Below are 14,845 nucleotides of genomic sequence, written 5' to 3' on the forward strand. Positions count from 1 at the left end.
AGGCTCAGGGAGTAAAGGTGTTGGTGTTTGAATGAATGTACTGACTGTGCCTGGGGTTTGAGTCAGGTGAGACTGGGCAGGCAGGACAGGAGTATGGTGGAACAGGCTCTCGAAGGAGTTGCCTTGCCTCTGAGAGAATGGTGAGGTCTAAGCTCCTGTGAGGTCTACAACAATGCTTTGGAAGGACCTTAGCTTCCAAACGTGATACAGACACTAACATCTCTCTGGCCGGGTGGGACTGTTGGGCAGGTATTCGGGGTCTACTGCATCTCAGAAGCAGTCAAACCATACACACTCATTGACTCATAGAATCAAATGGTATCTGGGCATCAGATTCTTCATCCGGCACCAGGGAGTGTGACAGGAGTTTGTATGCTTTCATGTACCTAGTTTGTGGAAAAGAGATGAGCTAGCTTTAGGAAACACCCTGTGCTCTCTGCCATTTTCTCTGTTTTGCTTTTTCTTTTCTGTGTGTGTGTGTGTGTGTGTGTGTGTGTTTATCCTGAGACATTTGTGTGCCTCCTCCGTTGCTCACACCCTGGTTTTGTTCATTATATTTCCTGTGTTTACTTTGTTTCTTAGAATCTACTGTTTTCTTGGAATGGAGAAATATCTTCCTTATCCTTTGCATGCTGCTTCTGTCTGTCAACATGCAGTGCCTTGTGTGTAGAAAGCATTCAGTAAGCGATTGCTTTGGCCTGAGCATTGAGGAGATAGAACCAACATGTTATAATGGCAAGTTGACAAATTACAGCTTATAAAATTATTAGAAGGGTTGGTTTTCTGTATGTGGTTAGAATGAATATTTCCATGTCATATATATATATAGGAGTTTATGTCAGCATCTTTATGAATTATGGGTGATATAGAAGACAGAGAAAGATCATCTTGCATATGGAGGAGAGTGAAGCATTTTAGAGTGTGAAATATGCATATGTAATTTTCTCAAGTAAATAACTCCCCATCCTAGAGAGGAAACATGCCCAGAACATTTTTTTTCTTGATAGGCACACATAACACCTAATTTTGAGGTATATGTACTATAATGCAAGCAAAAACAGTAATTTTTTTTTTTTTTGCTTAAAAACATCTTAGCTGCTGTTTTTAAAATAGTCATTATGTTAAAACTAAATTTGTATGTCACTTTTGTTTATGAAGTTTGTCTTTAAAATCTTCCATATGTGTGTAATTTGAATATTCACTTTACTTTTCTAGAGCATGGCATTAAAATGTTGGTGTAGGCAAGCTGTCAGTTATCAAACTCAGCACTGTAACAAGCTGTGAGTGCCTGGGACAGAAAAGACACGACAGACCTTGATTTGTCACATCTAAGTGATTTCTCTTGCTCCGAACATTTTTGGAGAATTCTCCTGACATTGGCTTGGGCATTGTGCTGCTTCCACAGAGTGCTCAGCTGGTGTGGGGGCCCAGGACGAGTTTTTCCAGAAGATAATGTGTGGTTTCAGTATTAATCTTTGGAGGTGTGTTTGGGTATTAAGGTGCCCAGGTGAACTGGCAGCATTTGACCATGATTGCACAGTGATCTCACATCGCCAAGGGCGAATCCCATGTGACATGAAGACAATAAAGAACAGCTATCCCCATTAAACCTATACAAGCAAATGCGTGTCTCACTCGCCATTTCTGTTTTAATCAGTGTTGGTGTGAGGTGAGAGTGGGCGGGAGCAGAGGACAGTGTCATGTGGGAGGAGCTGGAGAGCAAGAGGTGTCTGCAGAACTGCAAATGCAATGCTAAAATTCTGCAGCCAGGCCAGTCAGGCCTGAGGGAGGGAGCAGGAGAGCTTCGAGGTGTCTGCAAAACCACCAGGCTGAAATTGTGCAGCCAGGCGAGGCAGGCCAGAAGAGTCATTGCCACAGTGAATAATGCTCAAATCTCGTGTCCCTGTGGTGGAAGGTTGATGTGTGGCTGTTAATTCTTCCCTTGTTGAGTGGCTCTTTTTTTTTCAGTCGAGAGTTCTCCAGCTTTCCTTCCTCCTTTGTTTATCAGTGGTTTTCTTCACATCCCTTAGCCTCTGAATCCATGCAGTAGGATTGAGCTGTGTCTAGTAATTACATGAATGATCTAGCTTTGGGTGTATGTGGGGTTTGATGTAGCACAGGGGCAAGAGAGCAGCAATGGTGCATTTCCAAGTCATGCTGGGTGTGTGCTTAGAGAACCTGTGAACTTGGTAGAGTTCTCTTGGTAAAAATTTTTTCTATAGGTTTGTGGTCTTGGTTTTGTGTGTCTGCACCAAAATCGGGTATGTTTGTGATGTTTTATCTTGATGCCTTTATTTTCCTAGAGCAGAGAATGATCTCAGACTCTAAAGCCAGGCCTCAGGAGCACCTCAGCTTGAATATTATCAGCAAGGTCCTGTCTTCATCTTCCTTTCACTATCTGTGAAGGAGGCTGTGCCTGTGTCTCCTCCCTATTGTTGTTGTGGTAATGGGACAAGTTGAATGTCCCCTCCCACCCCACAACACAGATGTAAATTTAGCAATTGATGCCCTGGTACTTAGGTACCATGGATTCAAGGCTGTAGGAACACTGACGAACTTTTAATGAATACTTCTTTCTCCTCATTCCCGCTTACAAAGGGGAACGACTCCCCTGAGTTCCTATGAGTCAGTCATCTTGTGTGTCTTCACTAACAAGCAGCAGAATTAACCAATTGGGTTTGTGCCCTTTCTATTCCATATTATGATGTGGTCACTTGAGCAGTAAGCTGTCTCGAGCACCAAAAGGGACAGATGGTAAAGAAAGAAGATGCTTGGAAGAACCACTGTGGCTAGTCTTGGGCTCCTGGCAAATTCACAAAAGGGAAAAGACGAGGTTGAGATTTGTGCTGGTTGCCTGAGATTGATTATTACCTGGTGCCATGGCTGCTTTGAAAACAGACAGTAGCTTCTAGGCCAGTGATGCTTTGGTCTGTGTGGGGAAGGAATGAAGCGAGGCTTCCAAAGAGCAGGAGCAACTTCTGTTTTGTGTCTGAGGCTCTCTCTAATTCATGTTAGTCAAAATTTTCCATCACTTAAGCCCGAGTTCTGTGTATTGTGATGAGTATATTTTGCTATCCCATCCATCTCAGCTTACTTTAATACTTAGGTTTTCCTGGCCACACGTGTAACTGCTGTACTTCAGTCATGCTATAGGAAAGATAATGCAGGATTAAGATGAGGCTCAGCCCAATACTAAAACAATGATGGTATCTCAGTTACCTTTACTGTGCTGTGCTGATCACCAGGTACTAGCAATGTAAGGAGGACTCATAGTTCAAGATACAGTACACCCTAGCGAGGAAGTCAAGGCAGCATGGGCTTGACGCAATTGGTCGCAGTTGGTCACGTGACCTTCGGTCAGGAAATCGAAAGACAATGATGTACTCAAGCTAGCTTCCTCCTATTTATGCATTTGCGGACCCAAGCCCATGGAAGGACTGGGTCTAGTCTGTCTTCCCACTTCAGTTAATGTGATCATGAGTTTCTCTGTAGGCATGCCCAGAGTCTAAGCTAACTCATAGATTTCCTCACAGATACGGATGTGAGGCATGCTCTCTGCATTAGTCTAGGTCTTGTCCAGTTGACAATCGGTAGTAACAGTCAGACATCCTTGTGAGTATTCTGTATTCCTCTTATGAGTGATCCCATGCATTTTCTTGGAGATTGGTAGAGGAAGAAAGACTCTTGCAGTAGGGACAACTGTCTGTCCAGCCTCAGTTGCAGTAGGGATGACTGTCTGATTGTGAGCCTCAGTTGCTAGAGTACTACCTTTTGCTTACTTCAGTCATGCTCAGTTACAAAGAGCACCACCAAGAGTAACATGGTAAGAGTGGGCTATGCTGTGGGAGAAAACCTAGACATTTAGGAAACTCTTTCAAGCAAACCCTTTCTTCCTTATAAAAAGAAGGGGACACTATTTCTAAGGGTAACCAGCTCTATGCTATAGAGGGGCATATTGGATCAGAAGGCACTGGGGCAAGGTTTTACTGGCTGTGGTGGGTGGCTTGTGTGAGATGATGCTTTTGTGAACAGTTGAACGTGTTGGGACACATTTTCCTGGGCTGGGTTGCAAGTGGCTGCCATAGACTGGTGTGAGCTGTTGACAGATTTGAACAGCAGTGTGTTGAAAGTAATCTGGAAGTTGGATTGATGAGGATCAGATAGTAAAAGATGGTCGGCAGAATGGCTATTAGGATTTCAGACATGATTTATATAAGAGGTGATAGTGATTTAAATGAGGATATGTACAATATGGAGATGCTTCACAAATTGATTATAGAAATGTTGGATGGTCGAGTAGTCATATTCCTGCTTGTATGGTCAGAGGAAGTGAAACCAGCGTGTCACGTATGTTCACTGCAACTGTAAAACTCGAAAAACGAGGGCGCCCCAGCACTCCATGTCTCAGAAGGTGATACCCATATCACTTGCAAGAAACGGTCTCGATGCAATAAGCAAGAGGATTTTTATTCCAGAGCTCTGGGGTCCACGGTCATACACCAGGCAGGGGTAGAGGACTGTGAGACCCCGAGTGCAGAATTGGGACAGCTTTTATAAGTTTACAACAAAGCCCGAGAATCACAAACCAATCATTCCTTAGCATCAAGAGCCTGTGAAGTGCGAGCCAATTGATTTGTACCACTCCATAGTTTTTTGGCCAATCAGTTTAAATTATCAGAGCCCGGACTCTGTGGCCCTGTTAGTTTCCTATTTTCATGGAGGTCTACACCTATGTGAACTCCTGGGTGGGGGTAATGGTGTAAGCAGTTTACGGAAGCAAGATAAGCAGATAATTACCTCATTTCCAGTTGCCTTACGGGACCAGGATCACCTATTCAAGGCCTTTTTGCCCAGCTCTTAACAAAGGGAGGGCTCTGGAATGCGACCTTTCACCTAGTTTCTAACAAAGCTGGTTCAAGGAATATGAAGTGTGTGGGGCTCCTTAGAAGGCTAGAGTTAGAACTTCTTTGGCGCAAGATAGCATTTTTTTTTATTTATTTTTTTATTTCATTTGATATATTTTTTATTTACATTTCAAATGATTTCCCCTTTTCTGGTCCCCCACTCCCTGAGAGTCACATAAGCCCCCTTCCCTCCCCCTATTCTCCCATCCACCCCTTCCTACTTCCCTGTTCTGGTTTTGCCTTATACTGCTACACTGAATCTTTCCAGAACCAGGGGCCACTCCTCCGTTCTTCTTGTACGTATCATTTGATGTGTGGATTATGTTTTGGGTATTCCAGTTTTCCAGGCTAATATCCACTTATTAGTGAGTGCATACCATGTTTGATCTTTTGAGACTGGGTTACCTCACTTAGTAGGATGTTCTCCAGCTCCATTCATTTGCCTAAGAATTTCATGAATTCATTGTTTCTAATAGCTGAATAGTACTCCATTGTGTATATATACCACATTTTTTGCATCCATTCTTCTGTTGAGGGATACCTGGGTTCTTTCCAGTTTCTGGCTATTATAAATAGGGCTGCTATGAACATAGTGGAGCATGTGTCCTTATTACACGCTGGGGAATCCTCTGGGTATATGCCCAGGAGTGGTATAGCAGGATCTTCTGGAAGTGAGGTGCCCAGTTTTCTGAGGAACTGCCAGACTGATTTCCAGAGTGGTTGTACCAATTTGCAACCCCACCAGCAGTGGAGGAGTGTTCCTCTTTCTCCACATCCTTGCCAACACCTGCTGTCTCCTGAGTTTTTAATCTTAGCCATTCTGATGACTGGTGTAAGGTGAAATCTCAGGGTTGTTTTGATTTGCATTTCCCTGATGACTAATGAAGTTGAGCATTTTTTAAGATGTTTCTCTGCTATCTGAAGTTCTTCAGGTGAGAATTCTTTATTTAACTCTGTACTCCATTTTTTAATAGGGTTATTTGGTTTTCTGGGGTCTAACTTCTTTAGTTCTTTGTATATATTGGATATTAGCCCTCTATCTGATGTAGGGTTAGTGAAGATCTTTTCCCAATTTGTTGGTTGCCAATTTGTCCTTTTGATGGTGTCCTTTGCTTTACAGAAACTTTGTAATTTTATGAGGTCCCATTTGTCAATTCTTGATCTTAGAGCATACGCTATTGGTGTTCTGTTCAGGACCTTTCCCCCTATACCGATGTCCTCAAGGGTCTTCCCCAGTTTCTTTTCTATTAGCTTCAGAGTGCCTGGCTTTATGTGGAGGTCCTTGATCCATTTGGAGTTGAGCTTAGTACAAGGAGACAAGGATGGATCAATTCGCATTCTTCTGCATGCTGACCTCTAGTTGAACCAGCACCATTTGTTAAAAAGGCTATCTTTTTTCCATTGGATGTTTTCAGCCCCTTTGTCGAGGATTAAGTGGCCATAGGTGTGTGGGTTCATTTCTGGATCTTCAGTCCTGTTCCATTGATCCGCCTGCCTGTCACTGTACCAATACCATGCAGTTTTTAACACTATTGCTCGGTAATATTGCTTGAGGTCAGGGATACTGATTCCCCCAGAATTTTTTTTTTTGTTGTTGAGAATAGTTTTAGCTATCCTGGGTTTTTTGTTATTCCAGATGAATTTGAGAATTGCTCTTTCTAACTCTATGAAGAATTGAGTTGGGATTTTGATGGGTATTGCGTTGAATTTGTATATTGCTTTTGGCAAAGTGGCCATTTTAACTATATTAATCCTGCCGATCCATGAGCATGGAAGGTTTTCCATTTTTTGAGGTCTTCTTTCATTTCCTTCTTCAGAGTCTTGAAGTTCTTGTCATACAGATCTTTCACATGTTTGGTAAGAGTCACTCCAAGGTACTTTATACTGTTTGTGGCTATTGTGAAGGGTGTCAGTTCCCTAATTTCTTTCTCAGCCTGCTTATCCTTTGAGTATAGGAAGGCTACTGATTTGCTTGAGTTGATTTTATAACCAGCCACTTTGCTGAAGTTGTTTATCAGCTGTAGGAGTTCTCTAGTAGAGTTTTTTGGGTCACTTAGGTAGACTATCATATCACCTGCAAATAATGATAGTTTGACTTCTTCCTTTCCAATTTGTATCCCTTTGACCTCCTTATGTTGTCTAATTGCCCGAGCTAGTACCTCAAGTACAATATTGAAAAGATAAGGAAAGAGGGGGCAGCCCTGTCTAGTCCCTGATTTTAGTGGGATTGCTTCAAGTTTCTCTCCATTTAGTTTGATGTTGGCTACCGGTTTGCAGTATATTGCTTTTACTATGTTTAGGTATGGGCCTTGGATTCCTGTTCTTTCCAAGACTTTAAGCATGAAAGGATACTGAATTTTGTCAAATGCTTTTTCAGCATCCAATGAAATGACCATGTGGTTTTTTTCTTTGAGTTTGTTTTTATAGTGGATTGCATTGATGGATTTCCGTATATTGAACCAACCCTGCATCCCTGGAATAAAGCCTACTTGATCATGGTGGATGATCACTTTTATGTGTTCTTGGATTCGGTTGGCAAGAATTTTATTGAATATTTTTGCATCGATGTTCATGTAGGAGTTCTCTAGTAGAGTTTTTTGGGTCACTTAGGTAGACTATCATATCACCTGCAAATAATGATAGTTTGACTTCTTCCTTTCCAATTTGTATCCCTTTGACCTCCTTATGTTGTCTAATTGCCCGAGCTAGTACCTCAAGTACAATATTGAAAAGATAAGGAAGAACAAACGTTCCTTAGAGAAATTGGTCTGAAGTTCTCTTTCTTTGTTGGATCTTTGTGTGGTTTTGGTATCAGCGTAATTGTGGCTTCATAGAAGGAATTGGGTAGTGTTCCTTCTGTTTCTATTTTGTGGAATAGTTTGAAGAGTATTGGTGTTAGGTCTTCTTTGAAGGTCTCATAGAATTCTGCATTGAAGCCATCTGGTCCTGTGCTTTTTTTGGTTGGAAGGCTTTCTATGACCCCTTCTATTTCTTTAGGGGTTATGGGACTGTTTAGATGATCTATTTCGTCCTGATTTAATTTTTGGTATTTGGTATCTGTCTAGGAAATTGTCCATTTCCTCCAGATTCTCCAGTTGTGTTGAGTATAGGCTTTTGTAGTAGGATCTGATGATTTTTTGAATTTCCTCAGTTTCCGTTGTTATATCTCCCTTTTCAGTTCTAAGTTTGTTAATCTGGATACTTTCTCTCTGCCCTTTGGTCAGTCTGGCTAAGGGTTTATCTATCTTGTTGATTTTCTCAAAAAACCAGCTCCTGGTTTTGTTGATTCTTTGTATGGTTCTCTTTGTTTCTACTTGACTGATTTCAGCCCTGAGTTTGATGATTTCCTATCTTCTACTCCTCCTGGGTGAATTGGCTTCTTTTTGTTCCAGGGCTTTCAGGTGTGTCGTTAAGTTTCTAGTATATGCTCTCTCCATTTTCTTTTTGGAGCCACTCAGGGCTATGAATTTTCCTCTTCACAAAGTGAGCTCAAGGAGATGTAAGCTCAGCGGGCTCATCTGAGGTGAAGGAAAGTGTACAGAGGTGACAGGGGTTGAAGAGCACATTAGAAGGTGTGGACCCTGGGAAAGGAAGAGGAGAGGAACAATGTGAGTGAGTCTGTGCTGGGTACAAACTGGGCGTGAGGACAGCATGCTCCTGACCTGCTTGCCTACACTTGCATTACTATGTCCCCGAGCAACACCTGCCTTAGTGCATGGCCTACATCCTGCAGATGCTTGAGCAGCGTAGGAAAGAAGTGCCCAGTGCCTGAGCATCTCTTTCTGGAAGATAAAATAGCAGAGTGGGATCTGTCTAAATCCCAGGAGAGTTGAGCTGATCTATTTATAGACTACCATAGGTACCCTCAGCCTCCAGACAATGCAGGAGGTGGTTAAGCAAGTACATTATTTAATAGGCTTGGTTCTGTTGCTGGTACAACACAAGTTAGAGGAAGCCTGTGGCTGTCTCACAGCTCGTACTGAGGACACTGTATGGCACGTTCCTTTTGTCAAGAATCGAACCATGAGGAGAGACGGCAGAACCCACATGGGGAATCATAGCTGCCCTGAGATCCAGGGACAGGCATGGCTGAGACCTGTGCAGTTTAGACCCTGGGAGTTCTTCTCTGTCCTCCCACAGCCTCGCTTCGGTCTCAGTCCGAGCGCTTCACCTGCTGGTGTGGATGGTTGTACATGAACTATAGTGAGTCCAGGGGCTGTCTACCCTGAAGCAGAGGCCTTTTCTCTGTTTTGTATGAACAGGAAGTAAGGGCAGCCATATTTGTGTGTAGTCCATTTGATCTGCCTTCAAAGGTAGCTTTTAATAAACTTTTTTAATAAGCCTGCTGTATTTGAGACTCACATTAGAGGTGATAAACTTTGCTCTATGTGCAGAACTCCCGGCTTAGGTCTGGTGTTCGCCTTGTGCCTTCTCCAGCTGGTGCTGGGTTTGGGAAGTAGGAGTGGGATGCTGGCCGTGCATGTGGGTCATAGTTCCTGCCACAGGGCAGACTGCCTCTTTCCTATGTGCTTTGGGTGGAGAATGTCAAGAAGGGAGAGCCTGTGCCAGTGAGGACCCCACACCCACGGATACAAAGATGGCACAAGTTGGCCTGAGTGGGCATGCCTGTGGGAGGTGGGTATGGGGTAGAAAGCAGGCCTGGGAGCTGTGGACTGAGCATGAGCCAGATGTTTTATATGCATGTATGGAATTCTCAAAGAACTAGTAAGTGTATTTTGAAAATGAGAATGTTAAATCAAGTTTGCAACTGACAGCAAGATCCCCGAGGATGGGACATAGCAGAGATGCTACCCACGAATGCTAGTGGTTGGCAATGTTTTGTTTTTACATGGGAACTGGGAAATCTGAACTCACAACCTTATGCCTACACCATAAGTACTTCACTTACTGAATCAGCTCCCCAACTCTTGTCTGTGGCGCTGGTGTCCTACATGCTAATTATCGGGTCAAAAGACAGAGAAAGTTGGAGATATTTTTGGTGAACAGGAATTCTATATTTTCTTATCATATGTATCACATTTATTCATTTATTTTGTGTCAGTGCACACATGTTCCGTTGTGTGTATGTGTAGGTCACAGGACAACTTGGGAGTTATGTCTTACCGCCATGTGGGGTCCAGCAACTGAACTCAGTTGTCAGGCTTACTGGCCATGTGCCTTTAACCACTGGACCATCCTGCTGGCTAGGAGATACACATTTCCCATGACTCATTTCTGTTAAATAAATGTTGGTTCTCTTCCTAGCATGTGCTGTATTTTATAAATGTGGGCCATGGCCAGCATGTCTTTCATGTATAATAATCCACCTAGCTAGTTTGGAATTAGGTTTAAATTTTATAGCACAGTTAAAAACTAAACAAGCGCTCTACTTTTCTCTTTGGTAGCGTCTGCTTGTGTGTTATACAGCATAAGGGATCTCGCCCTCCCCTCCCCTCCCCCACCTCTCCTCTTCCACCTCTCCTTAGCTCCGCCACTCTTAGTTCTACTGTCTTTTGTGTTTTCCTGCTCCTTCCTGTGTGACCTTCCTCTCTTTCCTCTTCCCTTCTTCATCTGCACGAGCCAGTGGGTGCAGCCAGTGTTAGCAGCTTCACCATGTTCCTGGAGCAAAGTGGGCCCCAGCCCGAGCAGCTGCTTCCCTCTGGCCGTGAGGAGAAATGGACTGCAAACAGGCGGCGCCAGTGCCTTGCTCTTGCTTTTGGATCCTTTCCATATGGAAGATGGCGTCCCTGTGTGATGCTCCTGGCAGAGCAGAATGTGAGAGACAGGTTGTGCTATGTGGGACACAGTGGATTTCAGCACACCTGCCCTTCTCAGAGGCCGCAGCTCCCCCTTGCACTGCTGTGGAGGTCCGCCCATGTGTACTTTGTCTCACTGATGAAGAGAAGGGAAACCTTTGTGGGTCTAACCATTGTGGAGATTACAATTTTTAACTTAGAAAATTACTACTGTGCACTAGTGAGCATTTATGTCCTAGAAAATGTAGGATGGTTTGTATACTTTAATTTTTTCTGGTCAGATTTCTGTTTTGTCCTAATCTTTATAAATATAATTTAATTTCAAGACATACATATTTTGTACCCATTGTTTGTATACAAGCGACCATGGAAGTAGAACAGAAGACACAATGAAATGAGTAGTTTTGTAGGTGAGCTGTGTACTGGGGAGGAGAAACCTGTGGGTAAAGTACACGTCTGCATTTGTTTAAAGACTTAAGACGGCATGCGTTTGGGGATTTAGATTTTTTTAAGTTGAAAGGGAACATTCAATACATAATTGATTAGTATGTGCTTCTCTGTATTGGCAGGCTGGGAACATTGTTTTTTATCCCAGTGAAAATAAAGTTGAAGTTCTTCCATGAGTGAAGGAAATAAGGAACAGACCTGGGACCAGGTCAGGCCCTCAGCCCTGGCTTCAGGAATTGCTATGGCATGTTGTAAAATATATGAAGCAACAAATTGGAAGGAATTAATTGTGAGTTCTGTTAAAAAATAAAAACAAAAACAAAAAGCAAAAAACCAGGCAAGAGTTCTGTGAGGTGGTATGAGAAAGCTGAGTTTTTCCTGGATTAGACATGAATGAGAACCTGTTTTGCTCTTGGCCTTGGGAAGCCCGAATCCTACGTGGCACATGTTTAGGGAACAGTCGTGCCAGATGGGTAAGTTTGTGAGCATCAGGGGATCGGTCGCTTGTCAGCTGAGATACCAGCCGCAATGCACCCACCAAGCACGTTCTGAGCTCCAGTGTTTGCAGGTGACTGCCTGTAGTCTGCTCTGAGTAAACTCTCCCAGAAGTACAGTAGATAGGTCAGGTAGGGCCTGTTGTGGATGTGTAGGGTAAATGGGGTAGGAGGACCTTATGCAGAAGTTTCTGCACCAGTGAAAAGGGTAAAGGTGTTGGTGGGGTGGATTCTGGCTGTGTTTCTTTATGTTTATTTTAATAGTTAGCATGTGCTCTGTGTGCTTTGCACAGGAAAGGTATTGTAGTGTCCTCTGACCTGCTGAGTGTGTACAAATAAGGAAGAGCTCAAGGCTGATTCCAAAATTCTAACTTTGGGTGACTGGCATAATCTTTTGATTAAAAGAGGGAATTTTGGAAAGGAAGCTGGCGAAGTTGTGCTAAGTCACCCGTAGTTTGGCATATCCGTTACATTTCCCACCATCTGCAACTGGTGTGTTGCTGTGGACAGGTGTGTGTTCCTGCATGAAAGGCATACTGGTTGGTTGGCAGCCTTTAAGAACAGAGGGAGAAGAAACAGAAAAGCCTGGAAGACTTGATGTCTAACATGCCCTTTCCAGCCTGCCTTTGTCCAGGTTTTATTTAAATTTATTTGGAAAGAGGAAACACTATGTTGAGGAGCTTGATTCTTTGCACTTTTATATGCTATATTAATTATCTCTAGCTCCCGAAGGTTGGCGAACTTAGCCTGATCAATTATTTGATAGAAGCTGAGTGATTATCATTGCTGAAGTGACATTCTTACTTCATCTCTGTGCATTTCTGCCACTTTTCATAAATGCTCGAGTTTGACTGACTGCAGAATGCGACTTGCTCTTTTGACTTCAGTCACTGGGGTCAAACTACTTAAGTCGAGCAGTGATTCCGGGGTGTTTAAAAGCCCTAGGACAAGCCCTTAGTGTGGGAAGGAACCAGACTCAGGCCTTTATCCTTTTGGAAATTGTTCTGGTCTTGCTTCTTGGAAGTTTCCGTTGCTCTTTGCCTCTCCTTGGTAGGGGTGTGCTGTTCTTCCCTGTCAGTTGTAGGTGTTGCTCCTTATGGAGGGGACTCGCTGCGGCTGGGGTAGACTGTCACTGTTTTAGATAAGTGTGTCTAGACTGTGGGCTGGTCCTGCCCTCCTGGCTCTAATGAGACATTGAGAGAGAAGGGGTGTCAGTCTCTGGGCTCAGGCTGTGACAGCATAGGATCATACGGTGCATGATTTATACCAGAAGTGATTTCCCCCAACACCCTGGGAGCTAAAGCTTTGGGAAGACGTTGGCATGGTTTGTTGTGTATGTTTTCCCCTTGCCTGTGGGTGGCGGGTGTCTTCTTATGTCTTCATGTTGTCTGCTTGGTCACTGTCTGTTCCCCAAAATCTTTTCTTCTAAGGGTTTAAGCCATATAATTGAAGTTAATGCATCTTTTAAATATCTTCTGTCTAAACACAGGGATCCCGGAGAGATGACTTTGTAGTTAGGAGCACTGACTGCTCTTCTAGAGGATCCGGTTTTGATTCCTAGAACCCACATGGAGGCTCTGCTGTAACCGGTCACGGGGGATGTGGTTGCCTCTTTGGGTATTGCATGCACAAGGTGTATGCATATATGTGTAGGTAAAATGCTTATATACCTAAAAAATAAAAATAAAGGTAAAAATATTAAACACAGGTAGGAACTAGAAATTTAAATAGAAGTTTAGCATGCAGATGGTTCTGTTTCATAGTTTAGTCTGCCGCTGATGGCACCTGCTCCGCCCCCACCACCACATACACACTATTTGAGAAGCAAAGGAAATGAAGAAGGAAGGGCTGGGGAATAAGGAGGTGCAGGGCTACAGCGCTTGCCTGGCGTGCTTGAAGGCTTAGGTTCATCTCAGTATTGCCAGGAAGAAGTAAAAGGAAACCATAGTGTGGGAGTGGTAGCACCACGCGGATAACGTGCTCACTTCGTAGGCGCGAGGACCTGAGTTCAGATCCTCCACACCCTTACCCACATAGACCCCACACATCGCAGCGTGCACTGTGACCAGGGCTGTGTGGTGCAGACGATGAGATTCCTGTTCCTGCCCAGATGGTGAGCTGTAGGATCAGAGAGACCCTGCCTCAGAAAACACGGAGATAGAGAAGCTGTTGAGGCCAAGACATCTTGCTGTCAGCCTGTGGCTTCCACACATGTTCCACACAGGAAAACAGATAAGAGGACTGCATACTGCAAGAGAAGAGAATACTGATTTTGACTGAATGCCGAAAGTTTGTGTGTGTAGTGTGCTATGAGTTACAAAGATGCGTTCACACCATCTTCTTCCCGTCCCAGTACAGCATAGGGAACACTCCCCTCGTTCCTAGACCACCCAGAAGCCCAAAGTGTCCAGATGTGCTCATGTCTAGGGAGATCTGAACCCAGAGCTTTAGACCCTGCATATTAGTCTTACTGCCACCACGTGCAGGGATGTTAAGAGTGTAGTCCCTGTTTTGTGTTCTGAAAAGCTGGGGATTAGAGACATTTCTTTGGCAACCAGTGTGTTCCTGTTAGCTTTAACATTTGTGTTGCAGAAAGCAAGCACACAGAGAGCTGTAACTCTCTGAGAGTAAGGATATAAAGCCACATTTTGGAACGTCTTCTTCGTTAGGGAGCATTTCAGACATAAAAAGTAATGTCGTTGTGGTGAGCTCCCAGCTCCCCGTCCCTTAAGTCCTGATTCAGCCCACGGTGGGTAGGTTGGAAGTCTTCCCTGTCCTTTCCCTCAAGGCGGTCTCTCAAGAAACACGTAAGGTGTGCTGTTTAAAACACTGCACTTCCTCACCTAACCCGATCCCTCACTGTAGCTGCCTGGTGGCCCCCAGGTGTCACTTAACTACTGATTGGTGCACAGGAGAGTCCACACGGAGACATTTGCTCTGCACATGTTCGACACATGAAGCTATGCTGGAGACTAACTTCTCTTGCCTTTGTCTTTTATGATCAAGGTTTTCAGGTTTCAACAGAGAGTGAACACATTAAGTTGAATGATTCATTCATTTCAATGGAGTATGTGGAAACTCTGTTTTAAAAGCACAGATTCAGTGCCTGGTCTTCAAAAATCATCCAAATACTTTCTCCTGTGTGCTTATCCTCATATTAATAAAAGGGATGAAACTTCCCCCCCCAAAAAGTCTAAGAAAGTAAATAAACAAAACCATGGAAGTGCACTGTGGAGGCTGCATC

General features: G+C 43.7%; 1 protein-coding gene across 5 annotated transcripts in view; it reads left to right on the plus strand.

Annotated features, from left to right (window-relative positions):
- Arhgap10 (Rho GTPase activating protein 10) overlaps positions 1-14,845 on the plus strand; it is a 284,292-nt gene that overhangs the window by 128,601 nt on the left and 140,846 nt on the right. The window lies entirely within an intron of this gene.

Source organism: Apodemus sylvaticus, chromosome 21, assembly GCF_947179515.1.
Source record: "Apodemus sylvaticus chromosome 21, mApoSyl1.1, whole genome shotgun sequence".
Classification (NCBI taxonomy): domain Eukaryota; kingdom Metazoa; phylum Chordata; class Mammalia; order Rodentia; family Muridae; genus Apodemus; species Apodemus sylvaticus.